The sequence below is a fragment of the Prionailurus viverrinus genome, chromosome B1 (genome assembly GCF_022837055.1).
Source record: "Prionailurus viverrinus isolate Anna chromosome B1, UM_Priviv_1.0, whole genome shotgun sequence".
Taxonomy (NCBI): Eukaryota; Metazoa; Chordata; class Mammalia; order Carnivora; family Felidae; genus Prionailurus; species Prionailurus viverrinus.
Genome location: NC_062564.1, coordinates 101,986,128 through 102,000,268, shown reverse-complemented (window position 1 = coordinate 102,000,268; position 14,141 = coordinate 101,986,128). Strand labels below are relative to the sequence as shown.

At 38.6% G+C, this 14,141-nt stretch overlaps 1 long non-coding RNA gene and 1 pseudogene across 3 annotated transcripts in view; one reads left to right on the top strand and one right to left on the bottom strand.

The window, feature by feature from the left end:
- Positions 1-13,897, top strand: part of LOC125163953 (uncharacterized) — a 145,307-nt gene extending 131,410 nt beyond the window's left edge. For all 3 annotated transcript variants that reach the window (XR_007151596.1, XR_007151598.1, XR_007151597.1), the window contains one exon: positions 13,529-13,897. This is a non-coding gene — a long non-coding RNA (uncharacterized LOC125163953). The remainder of the gene's footprint in view (positions 1-13,528) is intronic.
- LOC125165048 (uncharacterized) lies at positions 1,332-1,430 on the bottom strand (annotated as a pseudogene).
- Positions 13,898-14,141: the final 244 nt, after the last annotated feature.

Below are 14,141 nucleotides of genomic sequence, written 5' to 3'. Positions count from 1 at the left end.
ACCAGAGAAGCTGTCTGCTCCTGGGCTTTCCAGTGTTGGGAGGTTGTTGATTACTAATTCAATCTTCTTACTTATTATTGGTCTGTTAAGGTTTTCTTTTTTTTTTTTTTTTAAGTTTATTTATTTTGAGAGAGTGAATGTGTGTATGAGCCAGCAGGGGAAGGGCAGAGAGAGAGAGAATCCCATGCAGGCTCTGTGCTGTCATCAAGGAACCCAACAAGGGGTTCGATTCCACGAACCATAAGATCATGACCTGAGCTGAAACCAAGATACAGATGCTTAACTGACTGAGCCACCCAGGCATCCTGGTCTGTTAAGATTTTCTAGTTTTCCTGATTCAGGCTTAGTAGGTTGTATGTTTCTAGGAACTTATCCATTTCTTCTGGCTTATCTTTTTTTTGGTCTACAATTGCTCATAGTAATCTCTTATGATACCATGTATTTCTGTAATCCCAGGGGTAATGTCTCCTCTTTCATTTATGATTTTATTCACTTGAGTTTCTCTCTTTTTTTTCTCTTAGTTGGTGTGGCTAAAGTTTTGTCAATTTTGTTTACCTTTTTTAAAAAAACAGCTTAGTTTCAGTGGTCTTTTCTAGTGTTTTTCTGGTCTGTATTTTATTTATTTCTGCTCTAATGTTTACTTTCCTTCACTGTGGGCTTATTTTGTTCTTCTTTTTCTAGTTCCTGGAGGTACAAAGTTAGGTTGTTTATTTGTGATCTTTCTATTTTCTTAGCATGTATGTGTGCATTTATCACTATAAACTTTCCTCTCAGAATTGCTCGTGTAGCATCCCATGTGTTTCCATTCTCATTTGTTTTGACATTTTTTTTTAATTTACTTTTTATTTCTTCTTTGACCCATGGACTGTTCAGGAGTATGTTGTTTAGTTTCCACATGATTATAAATTTTCCAACTTTCCTCTTGTTGATTTCTAGTTATACTATTGTGGTTGGAAAACACTTGGTATGATTTCAGTCTTCTTAATTTGCTAAGACTTGCTTTGTGGCCTATCATCTGATCTATCTTGGAGAAGGTTCTGTGTGCACTTGAGAAGAATGCATATTCTGCTGCTCATGGACAGAACATTCTGTATATGTCTGTTAGGTCCATTTGGTCCAATGTACGGTTCAAGTTCAACATTTTCTTGTTGATATTCTCTCTGGCTGAACTATCCACTGCTGAAAGTGAGGTATTGAAGTCTCCTACTATTATTATATTGTTGTCAACTTCTCCCTACAGAATTGTTACTATTTGCTTAATATATTTTGGTGCTCTGATGTTCAGTGCCTATATTTACAATTATTATATCTTCTTGATGATTTGACCCCTTAACAACATGGAACGCTTCATGAATTTGCACGTTATTTTGCACAGGGGCTATGCTAACTTTCTCTTTATTGTTCCAATTCTAGTGCCTGCTGAAGCAAGCACAACCCATGGTACTGTGAACAGATAAAATTTTTGTTCTTTTAAGCCACTAAGCTTTCAGGTGACTCTTAAACAGCAGTAAATAATTGATAAAGACTTAATCTGATTGATGGGTCTAGAGAGGTTGAGGGGGCACATCCCAGCCTCTTTCTCTTATTCTTCTTTTGGGAGTAAGTAACCCACTGAGAATTCATGTCCTTTTTTTGTCATCCAGACCATAAATCTTATAGGATTGAGATGCACTGATACATATTTTTTCCAAATGCTAAAGAGCCAGGAATTAAAGTCAATATGTGACTGAAATCAAGACCAATATCAAATATAAGAGGAAGAAGTAGGAATCAAGAATACATCTGAAAATAATTTTGAAAATTGATATAGTAAGTTTATTTTTTTTTTAATTTTTTTTTTCAACGTTTATTTATTTTTGGGACAGAGAGAGACAGAGCATGAACGGGGGAGGGGCAGAGAGAGAGGGAGACACAGAATCGGAAACAGGCTCCAGGCTCTGAGCCATCAGCCCAGAGCCTGACGCGGGGCTCGAACTCACGGACCGCGAGATCGTGACCTGGCTGAAGTCGGACGCTTAACTGACTGCACCACCCAGGCGCCCCAGATATAGTAAGTTTAGTAGTCACAAATTGAAAGATGATTAGTGAAATGAAAATGTTTTAAATATTTCCCATTTTCCTTTCTCTTTAAATTCTGTTATGTCAAAATTAAAAGTAATTTATTATGATTTTTAATTTTTTTCCTCCTCATGAAATTGAAGGTGACAAAAACTATAATTTACTTCATCCTCACAGGATGTGAAAAATTCTCAAATAGGACTTTTTATTGAAAACATGTAATATCTTTGGGTTTTGGCCTTGAAACATTTCTGTTATTCATTTTTATATGAATTTAGTTCTCCTGATTATCAGAAGGATATCTGTTTTAACAACAGTGTTTCTGTGCAGTGTTAAAAAAATTTTTTTTTAATTTTTTAAGGTGATTTTTCTGAGTTGTTTTGGTTTTTTGCTCTATTGGTCTGGCCGACTTTTATCTGGACCCTCTCTTTCCTCCATCTATGTTGTTTCTTCCTGATCAATTTTGATTTAGCCCCTCCTATTCCATCTGAGTGTGAGCCCCTGTAGAAGGTGGGAAGGTGGTGCTGCTAAGCGATCAGCCTGACTTACTGCAGGACCCTTGCCTCATCTGCTAATCTAAGGATGACTCCCTCTCATTTCTGTGGTTGCTCTTACTGGCCACTGTGCCTCCCCATGAGTATCTGGTGGCCATTTTAGGGTCTCTTATTGTCAGATTGTGAATCATCCCGTAGCTTTTCTGTTTTCTCTGAAACAGGTGCTGATGATGCGCTGGTCTTGTGGCTCTTGCTGGTTTGCATTTTTGGGGTTCCTGGAGTACCTTGTCACCTAGCTTTGTTGTAAATGCTGTCCACTGTCTCTTTTACGTTGGAATTTGGGAAGATCTAAAAGCTATGCCTCTTCCACCACTGTCATCTTCACAGAATTTGATAAGAAGAGTTTTAACACAAGTTCAATCTTGAGCGCTTGGCCATAATTTGAAAGTGAATACCCAGATATTTATTTAGATTAACGATAGATCAAAATGACATCTCTTGGGGCGCCTGGGTGGCGCAGTCGGTTGAGCGTCCGACCTTAGCCAGGTCACGATCTCGCGGTCCGTGGGTTCGAGCCCCGCGTCGGGCTCTGGGCTGATGGCTCAGAGCCTGGAGCCTGTTTCCGATTCTGTGTCTCCCTCTCTCTCTGCCCCTCCACGTTCATGCTCTGTCTCTCTCTGTCCCAAAAATAAATAAAAATAAACGTTGAAAAAAAATTTTTTAAAAATGACATCTCTTGTTCACATCTCTTGTTTGTGTTACTGCCACTGCTACACTGATTAGCTGTGATGGTCACCTATAATATCACATGATCTCTGATCACCCACAAGTTTAAGATGTGAGAAATGCTGTGAAAGTAGGCATCTGTCATTTGGACCTTCTGGCAAAATACCAGGGTTAAGGTTGAACTTAGGTGTATCCTTATATATCAGTGATGTATGTGTGACTTGGCTGCCCTGGCACTGGATGGGTACATTGAATCCTGGGCTTCAGTATCAGGAAACCCACCTACACACAGATATAAACCATGTTCTCTAGCAGAGCCCTTACCAGTTAAAAAATTGTTTAGGTTTTACCTCCAAATGCTAATCACTTTTTGATTACTTCAAAACTTGGACAGGGTGAATTTTTCTATCTATTATTTGAAAAGGAAACTAGGAGAAAATATTGGAGAGCACTTTAGCACTTGCATCCTTAACACGTGGAGGCTGAGACATCTGGCAGGGCTGGCAAGTGTAACTTTAAGTTTTGGTGGTTCTTATGAAGTGTTACAGGTTGAATTGTGTCCCCCCAAATAAGGTATGTTAAAGTCTTCATTCTCAGTACCTCAGAATGTGACCTTATTTGGAAATAGGATAGTTGTAGATGTAATTAGTTAAGAAGAGTGGAGCCCTACTCCAACAGCGCTGATGTCCTTAGAATATAGCCATGAAGACAGAGAGAGAATGCCATGTAACCACAAAGGCAGAGATTGGAGTTGTGTAGCTGCAACACAAAAGATTGCCTACAAACCACCAGAAGCTAGGAAGAGGCAAGGAAGTATTGCCTGACAGGTTTCAAAGTGAATGCAGGTCTGCTGACACTTTGATTTCAAGCTTCTAACCTCCACAACTGTGAGGCAATAACTTTTGTTGCTTTAAGCCATCCAGTTCATGGTATTGTGTTATGGCCCCCTAAGCAACTAATACTTTAAAGGCTAATGGGGCCTTCTTATCTTCGTGGTGGTAGCCTGTATTGAGCAATGCAGCTGGCTTTATGGTCACAAAAAAGTCACAATATACAAAGAATCTCACTGACTCTGTGGTGGACACAGAACTCAACACCCAAGAATTTGGAAACATGGAATGTCGACCAACAGCTTTAACAGAAAATCTTTTTCCTTTAATTGAATGTTTGCTAGCCACACCAACTAAGAAAAGGCTCATTAAGCTCCAGTTCAACATCAAATTACAGTAATCTGTTACTTGCAGTGGAGAATATACTAAGTTAATATGGTGTAAAAGAGTTTGAGGACAATGTTGGGGAACTATACATTTAAAAAATCTCCCACCAACCAAGAAAAATTCTCCACAAAAGGAAAAGGGGAAAAACAGTTCTATACTGAATAAGCATCAAACCAGAATGTGATGTGCATCTCAGGCAATCCACTAAAAGACTGCAAAACCAGAAAGAAATCTCACCCTTTTATAAAGCCAGGCAGATACAACACACTCCCTACAAGTTGTCAAAATAAACAGTAACTATTCCTCAAATAAGAGGACTTGACAGCACCATTTGTCACACACAGCTCCCCCTAAATTTAAATCTGATCATTGGGATGACCATCTATGTTAGCTAATTGGCTTTACCCAAAGGAAAACAAACTTGTCATATCTTTATGATAGGAGGTCATTTTGTGATTTGGAGCAAGGTGCCCGCTCAAGTTAACATCCTACTTTCCCACAGAAACTGGAAAATAAGGTTTCTGTCTTTTTTTTTTTTTTTGACAATTACATCTCAAAGAGATGGCTTCTTGGTTTTTAGGAAACATCATACTTTCAAGTAAATTATTGCAGTGGCTAGATTCAAATGAAATACCATTAATTCTCCCTTTTGTGCTTCTGGTACCTGTAAAAGAATGGTTTAGTAAGTCAGTTTGCCAGTCCTAGTTTTCAGACTCTTCCAATGGATTACCTTGGACATTGATTCTTAGCAGTTGAGAAAATAGTGGCAAAAGTAATTAATTTACATCAACACTTTCACAACTTTATTTTGTGACATGCTCCATGAAGTAGAGTTTCATGGTTGTGTCAGAGATTGTTCATGGTCCTCTGCTCCTCTTCCTCAAAAACAGAATGTTTAACAAGGCATGTGGCTACACAGAATAAAGATTACATTTTACCAGTTTTTCATGTAGATGTGGCCATAGAACTAAGTTCCAATCAATAAGATATAGTCAAAAGTTGCTTTCCAACTTCTAGGAAGCATCCTTGATAGGTTAGGGGATTCTCTTCTTTTCATGTCCTCCTTCATGCTGCATGGATTGCAGATGTACTGATTGGAGCTGTAGCAGCCATATGATACCATGAGGTGGTCTTAACAGTGGGAGACTGAGCCATGATACCTTAAAGGGCCAAAGTAGCTCTGGACTATACGTCTCCAGAATTTTACTTAAGAAAGTAACAAACTTTTATCTAGTTTAAGACATTAAGACACTTATATTTTCATTTTTTCTGTCACTACTAGTTGAACTTAATCTTAATACAATAGTCAGATATATCTGGGAAATTGTACATATCTTAACTCCTGCTCTACTAGGGGATATTGGCATAAGAAAAGATCCCAAAAAGACCTGCAGCAAAATATTTTGAATTTTTTTTAGTCCTCTACTCCCAGTGTTTTCTTTTTCTATTAAAACACTACAAGGAGAGTTAATTCCCATGTTATTAGAACATAATAGAGGGCCCTGCTACAAATAGAGTAGATTTTCTATAACAATACAACTTTGTCAGTCTTGTTGCCATTTGAACAACTAGGATCTCCATATCCCTGAGCTGTATTCTGATGACTATTTAACTCCATGCTTTGTTCAGAGTGGTTTTTCAAATCTACGTTATATCACTTGAATATTATGAGCAAAGGTGGGTGGGTAGGCAATACTTCCAGAGCCTGAATTAAGTTGTTGCTTAAGTGATTAAGTCATCTATAGACATTTCAGGGCATGGCTTATACTTACTGAATTCTGTTAGCACTCATGTCAGGAGTTTATAATGGAAAGTATGCATTCATTTCTATAACAAGCAGTCTCACTGTCTAGGATCTATTCTTCAGTCAGACTTAGTTCACTCAAGAGGAGTCATTGGAGGACTTTATCATGAGCTACAGCTATAAGTCAATCTTTTCACATGTCATCTAAGACACCTATATTACAGGGTGGAGACTTAACCTTAGTTCTTCAACAAATATAGCTTTAAACGTAGCTTAAGCCTGGCCAACAATGTATTTTATTTGTGTAATTTTAATATCTGGTGTTAACTGAGAAGAGTGGCTTTAATAGTTCCACAGCATATCAATATTACTATTAAACAATACGAAGGCTCCTAGAGGGCCAACACTTACTTTTCTTACAGCCCCTTTGGTGACAAGCACAGGGCACATGTAGGAATTGAGGTTATTGATAGGTGGGATATAGGGAAATCATCGGGGTTACCTTAACAGCACAAACGCAGTTTTGCAGACATTATATTTCAGTAATTTGCTCTAACAATGCCTCTTTTTCTTTGCTGTTCATGAAACAGGGGGTTGTTGGTTTGTTTGTTTTTTTTTAACAACTTAATAGAATCTATTTTAGTTTCCCAATATTTGAACTAGTCTGGATGTACACACTCAGACATGAGAGGTAAAAAAGTTTTGGGGCGCCTGGGTGGCGCAGTCAGTTAAGCGTCCTACTTCAGCCAGGTCACGATCTCGCGGTCCGTGAGTTCGAGCCCCGCGTCAGGCTCTGGGCTGATGGCTCAGAGCCTGGAGCCTGCTTCCGATTCTGTGTCCCCCTCTCTCTCTGCCCCTCCCCCATTCATGCTCTGTCTCTCTCTGTCCCAAAAATAAATAAAAAACGTTGAAAAAAAAACCAAAATTAAAAAAAAAGAAAGTTTTAAGTTTTGCTGAAGTCCAAGTCTTCTGTAACCTAATTAATTTGGTTACGCTGATATTTTTAGAACCTTTAAGACCAGAGCCACATCAAACATGCTCCAGAGCTCAAGTGTATCTGGCCCCAAAAGCTCGTGAGTGGCCCTGTGCCTTGCACAGTTTGCCACCTTGTATTTTTCTGTAAGGATAACGCTATTTTCTGTCTTGAAAAAATTTGTTTGGCTTCTGCAGAATGGGTAGAGCGTGGGCATCTTCTCTATTAGAACTAGTGTTTTAAATTCTGAAACATCAAACAAACAAAATATCACGTTTTCTTTGTTAATTGTAAAATTAATAAATCCCCATCAGAGAAGGATTCTGACTTTAATTCTTCCCTCTGAAGGAGGAGCTTCTTGGGAGGGATTCTGCAGCTATCACTCAAAATAGCATCACAGGAAAAGCCTCGCTGTGCTTGAAGAACCATATGAAAGCACTCTCTGGTAGTTGCTTTAAATGAAATACAAGATAATACTGCCAAAACTATACCAGCATTTGAAGCCATTGCACCAAAGATATACAGTATAGTTCCCTATTAAAATTTGAACTAGATCATAGTTGTAAGGCTTTCTTTTCTTGTCTCATTTAATCCATGTTTTCCCTCCCTTTTTAATAGCCTGAAAGTATTTTTGTGACTCTGGAACAATGATTTTTAAACCTGAGTGTGTGTGAGGCTCAAATTCACAGACCAATTCAGTAGGAATGGACTGGGTTCAGGAAATCACTTTTATAACAAAACCCAGATATTTCTTTCTTTTCTTTTCTATAATTGATATTGGGGCCTGCATCTGGCCATTCCCTGTCACTGCTCTATCTCCTTTCTTTTCTCACAACCATCTAGAGACAAACGAAGCAAGCTTGCCCTCTACCTTTTAATATCTGGCCCTCCATAAAAACTCTAGAGTATATTTGGCCAAGTCTGTTCCTTGATATGCTAAATGGGAATTAAGATGGTGGCTGTGATTTTACTTAATACATTAATTAATGAGGGAACCAGTAAAATAAAAAACTGGTTCAAAATCTTATATATCTTTAGGAATGCTGAAAGAAATTTGTAAGCAGATGGAAAACTGGTCAATATCCACAGAGCTATAATCAATTATTTTCCACATGAAAATAATTCATTTGCATTAATATGGGCAAAACTAATTTGCATTACTGTAGATTTTCTAAGACTTACAGAGGTATAAAATAGCTCAAAGACTGGTCTCAGCCCCCTTTAGAACTAGTTGACCTGGAAGGGTGTGCAAGTGATTTTTTTTTTCCCATTTGTCTTACAAATTTTTCCTGACACAGCCAGAAACCTAAATTTCCTTATCAGTAAAATGAGAGATTTGGACTAGTGGCTTCTGAGACCCTTCAATTCCAACATCCTGTTATTCTAATTTCTTGGCCGTTATCTATGTACGTGCATACAACTCATGGAATATTTTTGTAAGAACTATTATAGTCATTTTTATTAGTCAAATCAGCCATAGCTATGAGTGCATCCTCTTGCAGTCTCTGTCTAAAAATAAAATCAGGGGTGCCTGGGTGGCTCATTCTGTAAAGCAACAGACTTTCGATTTTGGTTCAGGTCATGATCCCAGGATCATGGGATTGAGCCCTGAATCAGGCTCTGCACTGACAGCATGAAATCTGCTTAAGATTCTCTCTCTCTCCTTCTGTCCCTCCCCTGCTCGCATGCACTCCCCCCACCCCCGCCTCACCTCTCTCTCTCTCTCTCTCTCTCTCTCGCATAAATAAATAAATAAAATACAATAAAATACAATAAAATCAAACATAAATTCTGCCTTTCTCCCAGTTACTTTTAGGCTATGTGTTTGTATGTGTGTGTGTGTGGGGGGGTGGGTGGGTGTAAATGAAAGCAGGACCTAAGTATAGGTATTTTCGGCATATTTGTTCACTGTCTTTTCCAAATGCTACCTACGGAAGACACTGGTAACTGGGTAATTGTGACAAGTCAGGACAATATTGTGTACATTTTATAGATGGTGAATCTTTGAGAAGGAAGGAATCAAGATTTCTCTAATTTTGCAGACTTTCCTGTAGGGCAAATACAGCAGAACTTTTTTTAAGATTGTTTTGTGATGGCAGAGGTGGTCATAGCAGTGTTAGGGGTGTCAAAACTTGGTGGAGCTGGTGGAGGCCAGTGTTAGGCAGTAGAGAATAAGAAGATACTGAAGTATGATTTTTGTTTGTTTGATCACTTCATTTCTCCTCTATTAGAGGAGCTTTAAACTAAACTTTACAGCAGTGGAGAAGGACAGAGCCTCTTCAGCTTTGTAATTTAACAAATGTTTGTTGAAAGAATATCCGAACTACCTTTCTTTTCTGGAAACAGAGAGCCCAGGTCTCCTAAAAAGCTCTCAAACTATTGAGTTTTTAAAAATTCTATTGTATTTGAAGGCGTGAAAACATGCATTAATGATTATATTCAGCTGATATTTTTGGAGGATAAATATTCTACTTTGTAGATTTTATCAGGTAAAACCCCATTCAGTTTAGAAATCATCATCAAAATTCTTTTTTATTTAAATTTGTTTATTCTCATTTGAATGGTCTCACTTTAACTAAAACAATATTCTTGATGGTAAAACATAAAAACAATCACATTTCTTTGTTTCAATCTTTCTTTTCTTTCATCCTAGTCATTTCTGTAAAAACAGAGACCAAAATGACTGGGTAGGATTATGGAGGATTTCTGGTAATAATACACCTACACAATGTGCTGCAGGAAGTAGAAAGTCCATACTTGATGCCCTCAGTAACTTATGACTCATATGAATCATATAAGAACATAGGACTATTACTACTGAATGTTGAAGATTTATGTCCCAAGCATATTTTTCTACACCAATAACATAACATGAATTCAAGGGGCAAAAATATCAAATCCTAGATCTTCTATACACACGTATACATTTATATCTGTCTACATAAATATGCACAAAAGTGGTTTCAAGTAAGGTGCAGGAGGTGGATGTGGAGGATGGGATGATTAAAAAAATAACAAATAGTAATTAACACATTTTATAAGGGAGCCAAATGACATTCATGCATTAATTTTAGCATCATAATAGCCCTGAGAAATCATTTCTAGTAACACCATTTTACAGATGAAGAAAATGAGACTCAGTAGTAAGTAGCAGAGCCCAGATTTGAAACAAGTTCTGCCTGATTCTAAAACAAATAGGACGTACAGTAAGACTTTTCCTGTTGTCCCTAAACTGCAGCTAGGGCGCCAAACTAAAGTCAAAAATCACTGAGTATGTCCACAATTTAAAATCAGAGAGTTACCAGCATCTGGAGCCACCCATATTCTCTTATTGTTCCTACAACCAATTGTTCCTACAACCAATTCTATGCACCTCTCACCTCTGATTCCCTCCCTGAAAGGACTGAGAGTGAAAGAGGCATAGCTTTCCCTTCCCCAAAGCTAATGGGAAGGAAAAAGGAAAAGAGAGAGAATTTGTTCTAAAGATTGCAGTACCTAGAAGAGGAGGCCAACATTTTTATCCTCACACAGGCTTTGGTTCAAGAGTGGACATGTTGCTTGGCCCCCATGTGATCTGAATAGGGGCAGAAATTTGGGGAGAGAGAGGGCAAGGTGAGATCCAAGGACCACTCTGCCTGTGATCTGTTGGTTTCCATTAAAAGATGGATCCCATGTGTCCCTGCTGACCTCACAATTTGCTAAAAGATGAGAACCAGGGCTATACCTTTGGGCAATGTAAGCTCTCTCTCTCTCTCTCTCTCTCTCTCTGTGTGTGTGTGTGTGTGTGTGTGTGTGTGTGTGTGTGTTGGGAAGCAGGATGGAGGCAAAGAGGGCCCCTCCCCTGTTACTTGTGAAGATTGTTGGAGCCTTCTTGTCAGCCTGTGTAGACCTTGAACAGAAGTGCAGTCATGGTTAACCAAGAAGAGGTCTGCAACTCAGCCCCTCCTCCCCAACCCCAACCCCCACTTGAAAAACATCTGGAAGAAGGATAAGAAGATGGACACAGATGCAACCATGGTCCCTCCACTCAGATCTAGTCTGAGTGGAGGAAAGAGAAGAGTGGAGGAAAGAGAAGATTACTTTGAATCATTTTTGAGAAAAGGAGTGAATCTTAAATGCCAGAATTAGACGTTCAAATAACCAAAATGAGCTAAAAAATTATTAAACTGGCCAACATGTTGTTAAGAAAGTATATACTAGAGGAAAAGGTTTGGGGGAGATGGTCATTTAGCACAAATGTCAGGAGAATTATGGAAAATATAGAACCTTTTTATTTATACACTGCCCCCCAAAAAGTTAAGCATAGTCACCAAACCAATTATTCTATTATTCTTTTCTCTATGTAATCCCGATAAGATTAAGGAGCCAGAGGCATATCTCTAGCACTTAGAGCCCTTTTTAAGACTTCCCCAGAGATGCCTGCGTGGCTCAGTCAGTTAAGCATCCATTTTCCGCTCAGGTCATGATCTCACGGGTTCTTGAGTTTCAATCCTGTGTCAGACTCAGGCTCGAGTTGATGGTGCGAAGCCTGCTTAGGATTCTCATTCTCTCCTCTCTCTGCCCCTCCCTCACTCATGTTTTCTCTCTCTTTTGTAATAAATAAATAAATATAACAACAACAAAAAAAGACTTCCCCAATTAACTGGGACTCCTACCTGATTGGAAAGTTCTTGACTGATTCTATTTGTCTCAGCTCCAAGATGAAGGATGACTTCAGCTTTCTCTGCAGGACCAGTGGAGCAAATGCTTTAAAATATTCCCAGATTCAAGGAGTCTTAAGTCTTTAAATGGCAGGTTTAAGCATTGTGCCTTTACAGAACATGCCATTCACAACCTTACCATGCCCTCCTTTCCCTGATCCTTAATTCCTATGTACTCACAGAGACAACTGAATCTTCAAGGAGTAGTATCTAATTTAAGTTTATGGGGCCAATGATCACTGTGGTAGATTGCATCCTTCGTTCTAATTCTCTGCCCCTTCCAGTGTCCTTGCCTTTTCCCATCGATCTTGCAATCCTACCCACTAAAGGAGCAGAATATATTTCTCCACTCGTTGACTTCAGCTTTAGCCATGTGACTTGTCTTAGGCAACAGAATGAAATGGAAATGACAATGTACCATTTTAAGCCTGGGCCTCAAGAGGCCTTGCATATTGCCTCTTATGGACATGCAGGTCATAGCTTTTGTTTCAACCACTACATTTTGGGATGGTTTATAATGCACTAAATGATAATTGATACAATAATTTTTCTAGTACAGTGAATATATAAATAGAAAAAATTGCTATTATTTCCAGAATAATTTCCACTTTGATTGCATTTACTAGCTTAATAAGTGATTACATTAATTTGTGTTTGTATTATTTGCTGAAAAATATGTATTTCCTGGCATAGTCTAAGAAGAAAATGTATCTACATCTTCATTCTATAGAACTCTGGGAGGACTGTCCAGTCATTGCTGACAAGGCATACTCCTGCATAAACCATCACAGCACAGGGGGCATGCACAGTTCATCTGAAAAGCAGCTAAATTTGCTTGATGTGTTGCAGTCCAGAACTTAATTATGAGTCACTTATTTAGAATTCATAGACACAATATTTTCCCATAGAAACACAGTATTGTAATATCCTAGGGCAAATGTACAAAAGGCCACTTAGCCCCATAATAAAACTAAATATCAGTAATGCCACAGCGCACAAAGAAGAACACTTTTTCTCCCACTGCTCAGGTTTCCCTCTCTGCTTTGCCCACCCCCCCTTCTTTATTTGCTCTTTCCAAAGGAAGAGGAGCAGCTGATTGGTTAAAGCCTATGGTTTGTTGGGCCACCTGTCCTAAGTGAGCAGGATCACACTGTTTTGAATGGTGATGAGAACCCTCACTATCCCAGCTCTGTCATCCTCCCACAATTGTTTGGCTTCATGGACTTGGATGGAGTCCTCTCTACAGTCTCTCTTTCTCTCTCACTCTCACTTTCCCTCTTTCTCTCATTCTCTCTCTCTCCTCCTTCTCTCCCTTCCCAGACACGCCTGAGCCTACAGTTCCCACATTTCATATTTGCAAAGGCAGCAGGAAATCCCAGTTTAGTCTCGGGCCGAAGATGGGTTTTCCATCAGAGTAGTCCAAATTCATTAATCGGGGAGTTTAAAAAATGCCTGTGCAGATTAATAAATCAGTGTTTAATTTCTCTTATTTGGCTGGTTGTCCCTACTAAACACATCATCAGTCAGAAAGCTGAAGGGCCAGGGATAGCTGGCATTTAGAAGTCCTAAGACCCAACTCTTAATGCTCCTTATTCCTGTGGGAAAATTCTTCCCAGGTTCCAACTGAGGAAGCTGGGACACATCTCAAACGCAACCTCCTTTCAAGTCCTGAGTGGAGGACCACCCCATTTCACAGTGACTCATCTTTTGGACGAATCTCCAGATCTGTTGTGGAAGAGTACTGGTCATGTTTTGTTACAAGAGGGACATAACGTTTTAGAGAAACTAAGAGAGGTAGTAGAAAGTATATGTGTGTTCCATTTCTTTAAAAATTGCATAAAAATGCATTAGCTCATCCTTCTATGTTCAGAATGCAGAGATTTGGCTGTTTGCTAACCTTAGTTTCAACTGATGCAAACTTATTCTAATACAAACTCTCAATGTCATTTTTTCAGAGAACTCTGGCATTCTTCAATAACATCACTATTTCAACTAACATTTTTTTATTCAATTAGAACTTTATTATTAATTTTGTCTCACATTTTGTACAAAATCAAATGATTTATTATAGACATGTGACCTTTCTGTTTATAACCAGAACTTTCTCCTTAAATTTATTCTGAAAGCCATTTCTGTCCATAATCTGTTTCATAAGAGCCTCATGTACTGAAAAAAAATAATTGAATTGCCTTTGAACTGTTTTCCCTACAAATTTTATAGCCAGTAAAA